This window comes from Oratosquilla oratoria, unplaced genomic scaffold, assembly GCF_046742065.1.
Source record: "Oratosquilla oratoria isolate Oo_2021 unplaced genomic scaffold, ASM4674206v1 SCAFFOLD87, whole genome shotgun sequence".
In the NCBI taxonomy this organism is placed as follows: Eukaryota; Metazoa; Arthropoda; class Malacostraca; order Stomatopoda; family Squillidae; genus Oratosquilla; species Oratosquilla oratoria.
Window position 1 is genome coordinate 567501 of NW_027467751.1, and position 17500 is coordinate 585000.

Sequence of the window (17500 nt, forward strand, 5' to 3'; positions counted from 1 at the left end):
CTGGAAGAGAGCTCAGAGCTCGTAGGTCCGATCTATGGGTAATGCTATGACCTTGCACACACACACACACCCAACTCCCCGCTCACGAGAGTCAGAGTAACGACCCGAAGCGCAGCGGTACCGAAATAATTTCGGCCCTGGGCAGGATTCGAACCAGGAACTGCGGGCCACTATGGTGGCAGTTCAGCGCTCTACCAACTACGCTACCGAGTCGTGTATGTGTGTGTGTGTGTGTGTGTGTGTGTGTGTGTGTGTGTGTGTGTGTGTGTGTGTGTGTGTGTGTGTGTGTGTGTGTGTGTGTGTCTGTGTGTGTGTGTTTGTGCAGTAATTTTTCTCTTAGACATGCAATGTTAAATGTGACCGCTGAATCTCTATTACAAAACTTCTCAGCTACATTTTCTATTATTCTTGTGCGCTTTATTCTTCCTGAATTCTGACAATAAATTTATTATATTTTACGCCAAAGAGCTACACAATTAGAAGATTTTTTCAAATTCCAAAATTTTGGCAAGCAAGGCCATCATATTAAGACAACAGGGCAGGACTTGTAGTGATATATTTAAATTGGACAAATTTAGGTTTAAGAAGTAAATAGGCAAGAACTGGTTTAGCAACATAGTGGTTAACTAATGGAATAGACTTAGTAACCATATAGCGAGCGCTGATACTATTGATTGTTTTAAAAGAATATTAGATAACTTTATGTATAGGGATGAAAGTGACATGGGACATGGAACTGCCTAGTGTAGGCCTTATGGTCTCTTACAGTCTCCTCCATTCTTATGTTCTTTAGAAGAATTCATCTTGATGGATTTAAGGTAAAGAATGAACTATTGTTTGAAGGGTCCTCAGATCGTGAGAAGTGGGTATTAAAACATAGAATCAATATCACAGAGGACCCTGAAGAGAACAGAGAAACACTAGCTGTTTGTCACTACAATTTCAGGTTTTAAGCTCACCGCAAGGACTCGAACCTTTGCCTCAGCGACTGCTTATTATGAAGCAAAGACGATAGCCTTGAGCCAGCCAGGCCGTATAAAAGGACCGACCTGATCCACGACCTGGTAGTTCCCCGACGGATCAGGTTGTTCATTTGTAGGGTCTGGCTGGCTCAAGGCTATCGTCTTTGCTTCATAATAAGCAGTCGCTAAGGCAAAGGTTCGAGTCCTTGCGGTGGAGCTTATTTCCATTTGTCAAAATGACACACAACTTTCAGGTTTGTATGTAATTGACAGTTACCGACAAATCTATTAAAAAAAATCACGTAAGGACGTTGCCTTTAGTAATACGACAAATGTCCCCCCTAGCCTTATTTCTTCCTCTTTCTCATTTGAAGCGTCTAGAATAGAAAGGGGCAAAAGCCACACTTCCTCTGTACGGAAATAGGGTTCTTAGAGCCTTTGATGTTAAGAGGCAAAATGGCTTACACACGACACCAGCATTTTCCCCTTTTTATTCCAAACGCCTCAAATATGAAAAGGGGAAGAATTAAGGTGAGGAGACATTTGATCTGCACACAGACAATTGCTCCCGCTCCTACTTAACCTTTCTTAGGCTCTAATGACCTCTCTATCTCCCCCTTCCCCGTTTCCTCTTATCTTCCTATCTTTTCTCATATATCTGTATCACGACTATGTACTCGATAAAGCTATAACAAGCAAAACGGCGGTTGACTTACAATATAGGTCAATGGAGGCATTCACACAAAACCCCCCAATTTTCCCTTGACTATGCGGCTTCCGCGGGGTTCAGACCGCTACTGTGGACAGGCCCTTGGGGTATGAGGCGATTTACAGTTAGTCAGAATGAGGCATAGCATCTACCAATGAAAGTACAGTGCAGTCACTCCTCGTTGATATTTCTTTCACCAAATCTGGTCAGGGTCTCTTATATCAAAATTCCCCTCACTGAGCAACGCTAAGGTAAAAGAGGGAGTTTTCATTGGTCATCAGATTCGAGAGCTTCTTGAAGATGGTAATTTTGGATCAGCTCTTCATGGGGAGGAGAAAACTGCTTGATAAGCATTCAGGTTTGTGGCGAAGGGATTTCTGGGAAACACGAGGGAAGGAAAATATGAAGAATAGGTGGAAAACCTCACCAAGGCTTACAAGAACGTGGGATGTAATATGTCACTTAAAATGAACTTTTTGGACTCGCATTCAGATTTTTTTTTTTTTTTTTTTTTTTTTGCAAACTATGGGGCAGTTAATGATGAACATGGTGAAAGGGTTTCAACCATGGGAAAGAGGTACCTGGGTAAAAGGAGCACAACAACGCTTGCAGACTATTATTGGACGTTGGCAAGAGATGATTCTTCAGGCCACTATAGGCACCAAGCAAAAAGGCAGAGGGTAGATATGGGTTAGAGTTTAAAACATAATGACACATTCTGAACGTTATAATGAAATAATCAAATATTACATGCCGCGTATCTTTAAATCTAAAGCCAATAAGCTTTTTTGTCAATGTGATATTTGGATTCAGTGGATTAAAATACATGGGGATTAACTAATCTCATTTGAGAAGCACACAACGTTTAAAAAAAATTGTTGAGCAATGTAACCAATGGCGCGACGAACAGCATCTCAGATTTCTTGCTTTCATTCTTGATGAAATGGTGACCTAACCCAATATGAAAATAGTAATGATTATTCCTTTTCTGTGTGGAACTGTGACCTCTCCTAATAACCACCCTTTCTACTCCAATGAAGTCAGGTCCAGTGGATTTCCCTCACTAATTTCTTTCTCTACTCCTCTGCCTCCGACCATTATCCCCACTTTTGGTTGATTTTGATGCAAGCCTCGTTGTCCAAGGCCCCTGCCGTCACATGCCTTTTAAGCCACGATACAAGCCCTAATAAATATCCTCTAAAAGTGCTTAATGGCAATAGCCCTCCTTTTACGCCCAAACTTCTCTTCCACTCCCACAAAAATCGATCCCGCGACAGCGGGTGGTCTGTTCCAGGTAGTCTACAGTCCAGTCATTCTCAACGGGGGCGATTTTTGAGCTCAGGGGGGCAAAAAAACGTCACAGGTATTGCTCCTAACTGACAAATTTTAAGCCTAATATAAAAGATCTAGCAGCGAAGAAGCACCAGCTGGGCCCAAGGATCTCATGTAAAACACAACGTGAGTAAAACATTTTAAATTAATTGTTTACCATTGTTGCAATAATTTTTATTATTATTTTCCAATTAAGGGGGACGATCCTTTTTTTTTCCAATTGAAAAAGGGGCCGATATGGCTGAAAAGGTTGAGAAACCCTGCTCTAGTCCAATCTATCTGTTTCATTACCTCCGATACGATGACACCCACGAAGTCGTCATGAGGATCGAGTGGATATACGAGGATGCCTACGTCGTCTTGATTATATTTATTTTGTAGTTGTAGCAGAGTGACCCCTATATTCTGTGAACTTATAATATTTTCTGTGGTTATGAATATCTAGAGTGCAAGAGAACGAGTAATACAGCTGTAACTTTATATCCTATAATGCGAGTATTGTGATGCATTATCGTACATCAGGCAGCTAATGCTGACCGCGAAAATTATACTCGTATTGAAGAGGTTAATAAGACTAGGGATCCGTTTGGTCCATCCTTCTTTGTATCCTCTCAATATTGTCCATATCGTTCACTTTGTACAGGGGTCATACCGTAGTTGCATGTTTTAATCACAGGAGAATCAGCCATTCTATGTTTTTATTATTATTATGATAATTATTATTATTGTTATTATTATTATTATTATTATTATTATTATTATTATTATTATTATTATTATTATTATTATTATTATTATTGTCATTGTTATTATTATTATTATCATTATCATTATTATTATTATCATTATTATTGTTATTATTATTATTATTATCATTATTATCATTATTATTATTATTATTATTATTATTATTATTATCATTATTATCATTATTATTATCATTATCATTATTATTATTATTATTATTATTATTATTATTATTACTATTATTATTATTATTATTATTATCATTATTATCATTATTATTATTACTATTATTATTATTATCATTATTATTATCATTATCATTACTATTATTATCATTATTATTATCATTATTATTATCATTAATATTATCATTAATATTATCATTATTGTCATTATTATTACTATTATCATCATCATAATTTATTAATATCTAATGCATGTAGTAAAAATTCAATTTTACTTCATTTATTCAATGATCTTTTTTTCATAATTTTATCCATGTAACGAAAAACCACATTACGTTAGTCCATTAGTCTATATATTTCATTTACGATTTTGCTGATATTTTCGTCTGATAAAATCAGAGACCAACATTGCCAGAGCCTTCTCTCTCTCTCTCTCTCTTTCTCTCTCTCTCTCTCTCTCTCTCTCTAACCGATTCATTTCCCACTGAACAATTACTATATATTTTTTCAACAAATTCCGATACTTGCAATTTTGCCGTTAATTTTAATTTTCCTCCATTGCCCTCATGTATATATCTTGTTATGACAATATGAAATGATTTCCCCTTGTCTTCTCTCTTTTCTGTCTGCCGAGCAAGAAAGGGAGGGGACGGGGGAGAGGGGGAAGTGGTGTGTGGATGATGTTTTGACGCAGCCCGAAGGGATTTCTCCCCGTCTTCTCTAATTTCCGCATGAACGGACGGAGAGGGAGGGTCGCCACGTAAGTGAAGCGGCCTTGCTGTGGATGTGCTGTGCCTTGCTGCATTGCTTTTGACTCAAGGCAGTGGGCGGGATACAGGGATGACCCTTCATCCAAGAGGAGCTAAGATGAGATTGAAGGAAAGGGTGGAGGATGGGAGTGGAGTGAGTAGGAGTGGCTACGTGGCTTTGACTTGGCTACCCTCCTATTAAAGGGGGAAGAAGTTGTTGGTATATAGACAGATAGATAGATAGATAGATAGATAAATAGATAGATAAATAGATAGATAAATGACAATTTACAATCCTTTCGTCTTATATTTTTCTTATGATCTTTGTATTATCTGCATACATGTCAGTGTAGCTTGTACGTCATCATATCATGTACGTATATCAAAAGCAAATAAACAGGCAAAAACTGGTTTACCAATGGAGTGGTTAACGGATGGAATAGGCTAAGTAACCATGTAGTTAGCGCTGAAATTATTGGTTGTTTAATTGAAGATTAGATAACTTTATGAATGGAGATGATAGGTGGTAACGGGCATGTAACTGCCTGGTGTATGTATATATATATATAAATATATATATATATATATATATATATATATATATATATATATATATATATATATATATATATATCAAGTAACGTAGGTGTCGTAACACAAGAGTAAAATAAAACTTAAACCCACTCTCGGAGAAAGATAAGCTGAGATACAGAGTAAACTGTATATTTCGACCACTAGCTGTGGTAACTGCTGAAGAGGACCACAGTTAGTGGTCGAAATATACGGTTCACTCTGCATCTTAGCTTATCTTTCTCCGAGAGTGGGTTTAAGTTATAATATATATATATATATATATATATATATATATATATATATATATATATATATATATATATATATATATATATATATCAATGAATTGGGGCTAAGGGGATGTTAGTGGGGAAAGGTGGTCACACAACATTTTATTACAAATTACATCAAAATCACTATTAGGGAAACCATTATTCACCAGAATCTGGCGGATGTGCTGCAATTCTGTATGCAGAGCCTGCCAGGAAGAACACACTTTGATAGCCCTCCGGACATACGCTCTAATCACACTGGTTTTATAGCTAGTCGGGCACTCACTTTTGTAGTTCAAACACTTCTCAGAGTTCGTAGGTTTCCTGTACACCTTCGTTGTAAATTCCCCGGAAGAAGAGTCCACTAAAATATCGAGGAAAGGGAGTTTGCCATCCTTATTCATTTCAGTCGTGAAGCTGAGACCAGATTCCTCCTGGAGGCGCAGTCTCAATCCCTGGAGAAGGGCTTCTGACTGTGCGCACACAAAGATGTCGTCTATGTACCTGTAGTATAATGAAGGTTTGGTGACGTCATCTTTAAAGACTGCTTCCTCTACTGCCGACATGAACGCTTGGGCAAAGAGTACTCCCAGGGGGGAACCCATCGCTATCCCGTCGTGCTGGACGTACAACTTTCCCTCTGGACATTTAAAGGGGGCCTCGGTAGTGCAGATTTTCAGCATCTCTTCCATTATGTGCTTCGGGATGGTTGGAGGGGGGAAATCTGCGTGTTCATATACATATTCCAAAATGATGTTAATAGTCCTATGCACAGGGACATTTGAAAATAAACTATCAGCATCCAACCTGGCAGGCTCTGCATACAGAATTGCAGCACATCCGCCAGATTCTGGTGAATAATGGTTTCCCTAATAGTGATTTTGATGTAATTTGTAATATATATATATATATATATATATATATATATATATATATATATATATATGTATATATATATATATATAGAAAAAACTCCACCGTAAAAACTCGAACCTTTGCCTTAGCGAGTGGTTATTATGAAGCAAAGACGATAGCTTCATGATTAGCAGTCCCACGTTCAAATGTGCGGGAAATATCAATCCATTTGGCGGGGAACACAAATGTACTAACAGGAACCCTACCAGGTGGCTTTATACATACATACATACATACATACATACACACACACACACACACACACACACACACACACACACACACACACATATATATATATATATATATATATATATATATATATATATATATATATATTGGTGAGTAATTATACAACACTACAACTAATTTATTATTATTTACTATTTACCTGTTTGTTTATTATTTAACTATACCTATGGATTTATTTATTCTATTCATTTGTAAAAATCATGATACCCGCTCCCATTACACCTCAATATCTAAAATATAACAAACATTAATGTGTTCCCAGTCTTTTCGGTTGGCACGCGTGCTTAAAAAGGTTGCCCATCTCTGTATTAGGTTATGAATTTTCTCCGTAATTATAAAATTTGAGATTCCATCAACCAACGCACCTTTTCTTATGTTCAATTGTTCAATAAAAAACTAGTGTGGAGCAGTTGATAACGTTCCCTCTTCGGAAAGTAAAAGACCTTGGTTCGATTCCTAATTAGTGCAAGGTAAGTTAACAGATTTCTCATCTCTATAATGGCGGACACCAGAGGAGCGGTAGACCAGTGTCGTATATACGAGTATAAGCTAGCACCAAATCAGCTGATTACACTGGTTTCAGATTTAATTTACAATCACAATCATTACAAAAAATCACACGATCTTCTCACCAAGCTAGATCAAGCTTCCGCGGTGAGGTACAGAGGCTGTATTATCCTCCATGGGACAGGCCGGTCCTGTAATGGACCATTCAGGCTGAACTACAACAACAATGTTTCCTGTACCCACACAAAGCCCCATTCTGGATTCATGGACCCTTGACAAAGTTCAAACCATTTCAAGGAAAACTTCACACGTGTAATTACGTTTCGTCCATTGCGGCCCCGAAAATAACAACGACATTCTCGCGAACTCGCAAATCCAGTTTTTGTGCTTCTCATCTCGAATCTTTCTCATGGCGCTCCAACCGAGCCTCTGGTCCCTTGGCAAAGTTCGGATATTGTATGCATCATCAACTGCTGAATAGCCATGTAAAGATAAACTATGTATCAGTACTTATTTACCAAGAGCTTGTTCCCCCTTATAAGGAAGGTAGTCAATCCAAAAGGCGCGTACCTACTTCCACCCATTCCACTCCCATCCACTTTTTCCCACTCTCATCCACTCCCATCCACCATCCTTCCCTCTCCCCATTCTCATCTTAGCTACCCTGCATATTAACTTGTAAAGAGTAGCAATTGAAGAAATGAGCTTGTGGTTAGGTTAGGTTAGCTGGACGCGAGTTTATTAAAATCAACAACTCCAAGTTTGTAATGATTATTTTTCCTTCCTTATTGGTCCAAAATAATCACATTAGCATTCTAGAAGATCAAGAAACTTAACTATAGCTCGTATCCTTTGTATCATTACCCACCAAAGGCAGATTCAATAGCCTTTGTCTTAGGGCCAGCAACATGCATGTACAGCTGAGTCTGTTCATGCGCAGGTCTCTTACTTATGTCCCTCTGTTTTGTTTCCTATTCACGTTTGCAGCATTGGGATCTCCGCCGAATGTTAACATGTTTGTTCGTTCGTTTGTTCAGCTTCCTCTTGGCCAGACGAACTTCTCATAAAGGCATGAAGCAGTGTGTGGGGACTCAGTGGTGCGGTCGTCTTGGCCCAGGTAAGAGAGAATTTAATCATCGTATTAGACCTTACCCTTAACCTTGATTTTTGGCACATTCTACGTCAGAATGGGGAGCTTACCTACAGTTAAACCATGTGTGGTAGCATTATACACAAGAAACAGTGAACCTGGTAATGATAACGGTTTGGAAAGTCGTTTCTTTCTTGTTGATGATCTAGGTTGAGCCTTTGAGGTGCCGACCTCGGTTGGAAATCCTCGACTTCAAACCTTTGGGTGGAAGATATGCTGTGGGTTTTTCTATGGCCCCAAGAAAGCTAAAACACCTACGTGTAACCGGAAATGAGGGACTTTCTCTTGACTTTGTTGTTTCAACTCCGTAGAAATGTATTCCCGATAGTTAAGGCGACAATCATGGAATTGATGATAATGATAATAATAATAATGATAATGATAATAATAATAATAACAATAATAATGATAATAATGGTGATAATAATAGTAATAATGATAACAATAATAAGAATAAGAATGATAATTATTATAATGATAATAATGATAATAATAATAATAATAATAGTAATAATAATAATAATAATGATAATGATAATAACTATTATTATAATTATTATTACCATTGTTGTCGTTATTGTTATCATCATCGTTTTTGTTGTTAATGTCACTGCAATTGTTATCTTTATTGTTATTATCGTTGCAATTCTTATGATTATAACTTGCGTAGTACCATGCAGCAAATTTCTCTTCCTTATCGAGTTTATCACTTTCTCTTTGATTCAGGCTGAAGTTTGACCGTTTCATTAATTTCCGTGGCAACCTATTGAGGAAAGCTTAAAGCCGTCCTTACACGATCAATAATATTGCGCAATATATTGTACAATATCGTTGATGGTGTAGGGATGGTTCGTGATTGCTGGTACGGGAGATAGTGACCTCTGGAACCCATTATTAGTCACAGTGGTCAATAATATTGTGCAATACGGAATATTGCGCAATAATATTGATCCTGTATAGGCCCGCTGTACAAAGGTCTTTTATAGAAAGTGCCCCTGATGTACTCAGAAAGAGACGCATAGTATGTTTCAATTTAATAGACAAACAAATAAACTAATCGATAAATAAATGATAAATGGATTTATAAAAAAAAAAAAATGAAGGACTTGTGGTTGCGAGTGTACGATCAACCCGGATTCGGAGAAGTCTGTCTGAAAAGAAGAAGAAGAAGAAGAAGAAGAAACGAGTTTTTCTCAGAAGCAAAACCAACACAACAAAGCGACGCAACCCACAATGTCGTAATTTACGACTCGCAACGTTCCGACGTTGTAATTTACAACATTGTAACTCGCAACGTCTTCCACGTTCCGACGTTGTAAGTTACAACATTGTAACACAGCGTCGTAACATTACTTGATTTATACTCTTAATCCCATTCGCAAATAATGGTATAATTATATCCTTTCATCAGTCAGTAGTCAATTATTTTTGCAGTCAGGAAATTGGTCTGACGTCAGCACTGACGTAGTTCCTTCTCCCTATGACGTCACGTGGTGTAAAGACATTGCAGGAAGCTATATTTTGCTCGTTGCGATTATTAGCCTAATACCATAGACGTGGCGGGTGACGCGCATCTTACTACCTGGCATCCTATTAAGGTAAGCGCGTTAGTAGGTTCGATTAGAAAGATCAACCTCGTATTTTGCAGCTCGAAGGAAAACTGCCCCTTTCAAAAACAAAGAATTATTGCTCTAAACAATCGTTTGACGATCATCGTTGAGCCATGAACGATTATCGTTGAGCGATAATCGTACCGAGAAAGGCTTAAGAGACGGGCGCCTTTAGCCGTAGATATACTGTACAGTAACTGATTCTCGGAGTAAGCTCCTCACAGCAAACCTGTCGAGTGGCCTCAGATACTCTCATTATATTTGCTGCCAGGTGATGTTATTCGGTAAAGGTAATCCCCTTCTCCCTCACAGTCTTTACTTTACCGGGGTTGTCAAAGAAACGAATAAAGTCGCGTGGCGTAGCCAGAATAAAACGGATTATTTCTGCAGGAAATGGATAAAAACCTTCTGAAGCGAGAGGTATATCTATATTTCACACACACAAGCACACACACACACACACACACACACACACACACACACACACACACACACACACACACACACACACACACACACACACACACACACACACACACATATATATATATATATATATATATATATATATATATATATGAGTGAAAAAGGTGGTAGAGAAACGCGGGTTAGAGCGAGAACACTATATTCCTGACGTTTCGACTACAAGTCTTCTTCAGAGTCTTCTTTGTAGTCGAAACGTCAGGAATATAGTGTTCTCGCTCTAACCCGCGTTTTTCTACCACCTTTTCCACTCATCTATCTTACCTTCATAACATATGTATATATATATATATGCACTAAAAACCCACTATTATTTGGATTTAAGAAAAGAAGGAAATAACGAATTTCCGTATATTTCGATCACTTGCTGTGATCCTCTTCAAGAGGAATACATAGACAAGAGAACTTATATATCTTATATACAGATGAGAGAGGTAAAGTTAGGGAACATGGACAAGACATCTCATGTGGCATCTATATTGTTACGTCCATGTTCCCTAACTTTACCTCTCTCATCTGTATATAAGATATGTATGTTCTCTTGTCTATGTATTCCGCTTGAAGAGGATCACAGCAAGTGATCGAAATATACGGAAATTCGTTATTTCCTTCTTTTCTTAAATCCAAATAATAGTGGGTTTTTAGTGCAATTACTAATGTGTAACGACATTACTGGACAGTGATATATATATATATGTATATGTATATATATATATATATATATATATATATATACATATATATATATATGTATATATATATATATATCACAACAAAGTTATGTCGTAGCGCATTTGTAAAATAATACTGATGACCCACTTTCGGAGAAGAATAAGCGAAGATATAGAGATCTGTATATTTCGATCACTTACTGTGATCCTCTTCAGCAGATATGAATTACAGAGTAGAGAACAATGTGTATTTATACTGAAACAGTGAGGTATGCAAGAAGGGACGGACGCTCAGGTCACGTGTCCGGCGCGCATTGCGTGGACCTTGGTGGCTCAGTTCAACGGGTCCGGCGTTGCGTGGACCTTGGTGATTTTTCTCCACCGCTAATGTAGATGGTAACATTTTATTTATAGCAAAAGAAGAAATACAATCTGGTGACCATTGACCATAGGAAATGTTATAATTGTTACCATCTACATTAGCGGTGGAGAAAAATCACCAAGGTCCATGCAACGCCGGACACGTGACCTGAGCCACCAAGGTCCACGCAATGCGCGCCGGACACGTGACCTGAGCCCCCGTCCCTTCTTGCATACCTCACTGTTTCAGTATAAATACACATTGTTCTCTACTCTGTAATTCATATCTGCTGAAGAGGATCACAGTAAGTGATCGAAATATACAGATCTCTATATCTTCGCTTATTCTTCTCCGAAAGTGGGTCATCAGTATTATATATATATATATATATATATATATATATATATATTGAGACATTCTGACAGGTTGATGTAAGTGGAGTAGGAAACACAGGAGTCTTGGTCTTGAGTTTATTCCTGACTAGTTTCGCAGGTATCTGCACTGAAGATGTAATTATACGAAAGCGCTCTGCTTCGTTAGTTTACTTTTCCTAGTGGTTACTTACGCATATATATATATATATATATATATATATATATGTATATATATGTATATATATGTATATATATGTATATATATACATATATATAATATTATATATATATATATACATATATGTATATATATGTATATATATGTATATATATACATATATATAATATTATATATATATATATACATATATATGTATATATCAAATGACAGATGAGAGATTTTGGTTGGTGGAAGTAACACGAAGATGCTCTCGGAATAGATTATACTCTTACGTTACGACCACTTTGGTCTTCTTCAGAGAATTGTCTGACAACTCTCTGAAGAAGACCAAAGTGGTCGTAACGTAAGAGTATCATCTATTCCGAGAACATCTTTGTTTTACTTCCGCCACCCAAAATCACACACACACACACACACACACACACACACACACACACACACACACACACACACACACACACACACACACACACACACACACACACATATATATATATATATATATACATATATATATAAATATATATATATATATATATATATATATATATGAGTGGTAATGGAAATTACCTCTGAAGAAACCTGATAAGGTGAAATCGGCCAGGAATAAAGTCTTTCCCAATCGTGTAAATCCCATTCTTACCACTCATGCACCTGTCATGATGCCATTATATATATATATATATATATATATATAAATATATATATATATATATATATGTATATATATATATATATATATTTATTTATTTATTTATTTTATATTATTTGTTTGTTATTATTTGTCTATTTGTTTATTATTTCTCGATTTTCATTTATTATTTATTATTATTTACTATTTCCCTGTTTGTTTATTATTTAACTATCCCCATGCATTTATTTATTTTGTTTATTATTATTTATACTGTTATAATTTTTTATTTATTAATTCATTTAACATTGTTTTTTTCACATCCAACCTAGTTATGGACCAAAAGGTCTCCTGTTGGCATGCTCCTCCTTTGTAAAATATATATATGTAGGTACTGTATGTATATCAACCACAATTGGCTTTAATTCTATGCCATCAACATTGAGAACCTCGAGGAGGCATACATGCAGAAATTGAACCGTGGTACAGCTAAGTACTCGAACCTCCGCTAGCACGTGACAAGTGATAGTGACTTAACCGACTGCGCCATCAAGAGAGTTATAGGTCGAGCGCCACTTTTCTTATATATTTGTGTGCTCGAGTTACACCTGGTCTCAGGTGAACCAACTGTCATTCTACTGGTGCCATGTAACCCAGTACTACTTGCTGTAGGACTGTGGATGACAAAACTGGCTCTCAAATGAGCAACCCATACATGAGCTCTCATCTGACTGGGTAATAGCTGTCGATCACGAGTCCAACACGTGATTCATGACAATGGTGAATCACACACAAACATTCATGCGTGCACACACACACATGCACGCATACATGCACACACACACACACATTCATGCTTGCAGACAGACGCATGCATACACGCTCACACTCAATAATGCACACAGACACACACGCATGCATGCACACACACATGCATGCGCACACAGACACACACGCATACACACACACACATTCATACATAATTCAGACACACGCTTGCATACACGCATACACACACACACACACACATTCATACATGTATGGAGACGCATATATACATACTTATATGCACGCACGCACACACATACACACACACATACACACAATTGATGAGCAAGAGATAGGACCTCACGAGTGGTGTTATTTTTCTTTGTATACTTAGAGAATCCAAACAACAATATCCAAGTTAGGGATAACCCCGGAAACTGTGGATAGATAATTGATTCAGGAGTGGCACGTCCACCAGCCTGATTTCATGGCCGTCCAGGTGGCTGGAAGTCTGATGAAACAAAGCCCGAGGCATAGAGGGTTTGGATTTGAATGCTTCCATGGGCGCGTGAGCTATTTTTAAATGTTGATGCTCCTGGGGTGAATTTCAGAGAAATGTTGTCCAGTACCAACGCACGGCATTATTAATCTCTTAGTTTTTCTTTTATTTAAAGACGATATACATATTTCGAGGTACTTTATTTTCATATTAACGTTTAATATGGATTAACATCTATCTATCTATATATTTTTTTCAGTTATGATATATCGTCTGAGCCGTTGTTTACGGAAACCCAGCTGTGCTTCACGTGATAAGCTCGTGTTGCTCGCTGGGATTTCCGCGCTTTGTCGTCTTGGAAATAATAAATATGTCCAGTCTCCAGAGTCGAAACTGACTTTCTAAGAATTGCATCCGGTTTATACACTGGGATTCCTGTGCTCGTGTTGTTTTTCATTATGATAATAAATATAAACAAGGTTGATCGAGTTGCCAAGAAATGAAGTTGGTAACATGAACGGTTTTTTTGTGGAAAAGCCCAAAGGAGAATCAGTACGCCCTGGAAGAAATATAGGCTTTGTTGTAATTAGATTATCTCTTTATTTATGAAATATATTTTGAAGCAATAGTTCATACTATTTGTTCGTCACAGTCAGTGGCATGGCGTCTCAACAAATGAGACAGGATTGCCTGTTCAAACTAGGAAGGGACCCCAAGGCTATCTGGTGACGACTAATTCATAGAAATAACAAGTTTAGGTGGACTCTTGAAAACCTGTATAAGAAACGTAGAGCATATGTTTGTGACACGATATTTTTTTCTACCGACGTCTATTTAGTAAGTACGAATGCCTGATCAAATAACGAAATTTAAATTTACCTTGGGTGAAAAGAAGGATGATGAAGTATGAGGGTGGTCGTACATACTTGTCTTATACTGGTCACCATGATACAAGCACTAGATAGTGGTCACGGCTTTAAATGCGATATCTTTAAAGCCATGCTGCCCTAAATCCGAGTGTATGCAACAAGAAAAAAAACATTTATTTCTGAAAAGATTAATATTTGGCGGGAAAATGTCCCTTTAAGAGAATATTTATGCTTGTTGGTGCCGTCTCAGTTTCCATTGGTAAAACTTCGCTTTAAACTCGCTAATGTTGTGATTTTACTGTTTGTTTTTTCAATATTATTCCACGAATCAGTGCATTTCTTTATTCTATCCGTCTATATACCAAAAATTTCCCCCCTTATAAGAGAGGTAGCCAAGTCAAAGGCAAGTACCTACTCCCACCTATTCCACTCCCATCCACCACCTTCCCCCCCCCCATCTCATCTTAGCTCCTCATGGATGACGGGTCATCCCTGTATCCCGCCCACTGCCCTGAGTCGGAAACAACGTAGCAAGACAGTACATCCACAGCAAGGCCGCATTTCTTTATAGTCTTTTGATACCTTGTCTTCTTGTTATGTATTCTTTCCATGTCCTTCGGGTTGTTGAAGTCTTCTCTGTCGGTTTTGTCCATTGTTTTTGTTGTTCAGAACGCTGCAGCCACTCTTCTCTCATCCTTCACCTACTATTGTTGTACATATATATATATATATATATATATATATATATATATATATATATATATATATATATATGTACACACACACACACACATATATATATAGATTAGTATATTTTGACAGTAAATTTTCTTGTAGACATGTCTTGTTGAAGACTTAGGGTAAATATGGTTGTATGTAACAACCGAAAGATCATTGTATTTATATAACTAGTGTTAATATACCGTGGATCTCGATAGACTTGTGTTTAATATCTACCCCTAGAATATATATTAAAACATATAATTCAAACAGCTTCTATGTATTTCAATTCGTGTTGCCTGTTTATTCCATTACGACCGTATTAGTTTTCATTGTTCCTTGTCCATTGAGTAAGTTTCATTATCATGTCAATGGCGTAATATCAGTATCATGAAGTAATAATTAGCAAATAATGAAAAATTGAATTTGATTAAACCAGTTACAATCCAATTAGTCAGCAACACTGAAGAAAATCCTCGTTAGGTCAAGCTTAAATTCAGCCGACTTCCCTGAGTCTACGTCACAGCCTACGCGAGATGAGATCTGATCAGATACGGGAAAGTATTTTGACAAATACAAGCGCATCTCTCCCTTAAGGAAAATATTTCCGCGAAGGCAGGAGTCACAGGCGTAGTAAAGTATATATTTTTTTAGGATTATGAATAGACAGACGAGGGAAATGAAAGAATAGGATTTTAATCATTTTTCTTTAACATCAAATTTTGAGAAATGCAAAAGTCGAAACTGGTCGAGTGAAATGTTACAAACTCATTAAGAATACTTTCGCGGTCCTGTATTTCCCTTCCCTCGTCTTCCCAAAGCAGAAATTGATCAAGTCTACCAGCCAGTTTTCTTTCCAATCCTGCCCTCCGCCTCACCTCCTCATTTCTCGCTCTATCCATCCTCGTAATTCCCACCATAATTGTTAAGCATTTTAACTCAAAAAACAATTTAGGTTCATCCGTTCTGCATGTCTTAAATTCCAAGTCTTTGTCCCATACATTGCAATGGGCTCAACCACACCTTCGTATAGTCTTCTCTTCGCGTTCATCTCCAAATAACCATTTCTCTTGACATTTTCATTCCCCCGAGACTTACTTGCTTCCCTTAATCTACAAATTACCTCCACCTCTTCACTTCCATTCCCTACTACATGTGACATTTGATGTTTAAAACTCTTAATTTCTTTTAGCCTCAACTTTAAGACTTACTACAACTTTCTCCCCTTGTTGATCTCATCTCCTTTCATTTAACCACATCTGCTTTCATTTTTCTCCTCTTGCATACCCTTCGAATCTCCGTCATACACTATCTACTGGGGCTATTTTTCCTTCCACATCCTACCTCCAACCTCCATTTAAATAACTAGAATATGGCTTCGCTCACAGAAATCTAGACTTGTCTAAGAACATTTCAACAGTATGTCTAACATTCGTATAGGTTTAAATTTTCTTAGCTCATCATTTAGCTTTGCTGTATATGTCTTGTGACACTACTTCTGACCTAGGGCAGTGGGCGAGATGCAGGGATGACCCGTCATCCAGGAGGTGCCAGGATAAGAGGGTGGAAGGGAGTGGAGTGTGATGAGGAGGGAATGGGTGGGGGTGGTTTTTATGCCAATGTTTTTTTTTTTTTTGCTACCTCCCTTATAAGGGGGGAAAAGCCTTTGGTATATGTATGTATATATGACGGATTGATAAATCGATATTTGGAGATTTGAAAATTAGAAAATTATAGCCGAAGTTTTCACTCAAACGAACTCTCCACTGTGGGTGTTGGTGAAGCTAATGGAAGCTCAGGGTGATGACTCCTTCACATCCTCCTCTGTTCCAGCCACAAACTCAGTTTCACCCGCAAGCAACAACTGCCGCACCTCCCAGTCCCCCCCACCCCCACTCACTCACTGTCTCCAACCCTCCACACATTACACTCGCAATGATTTCCAGTACTTCCCTGCCAATGTACACTTTGAACAAACAT

At 37.5% G+C, this 17500-nt stretch overlaps 1 protein-coding gene across 1 annotated transcript in view; it reads left to right on the forward strand.

Moving 5' to 3' along the window:
- Nucleotides 1-8194: 8194 nt before the first annotated feature.
- The window catches only part of LOC143024058 (phenoloxidase-activating factor 2-like), a 22940-nt gene continuing 13634 nt past the window's right edge, over nucleotides 8195-17500 (forward strand). The window contains exon 1 of the mRNA XM_076182775.1: nucleotides 8195-8320. The gene's annotated coding sequence lies outside the window, so the exon portion shown is untranslated. The remainder of the gene's footprint in view (nucleotides 8321-17500) is intronic.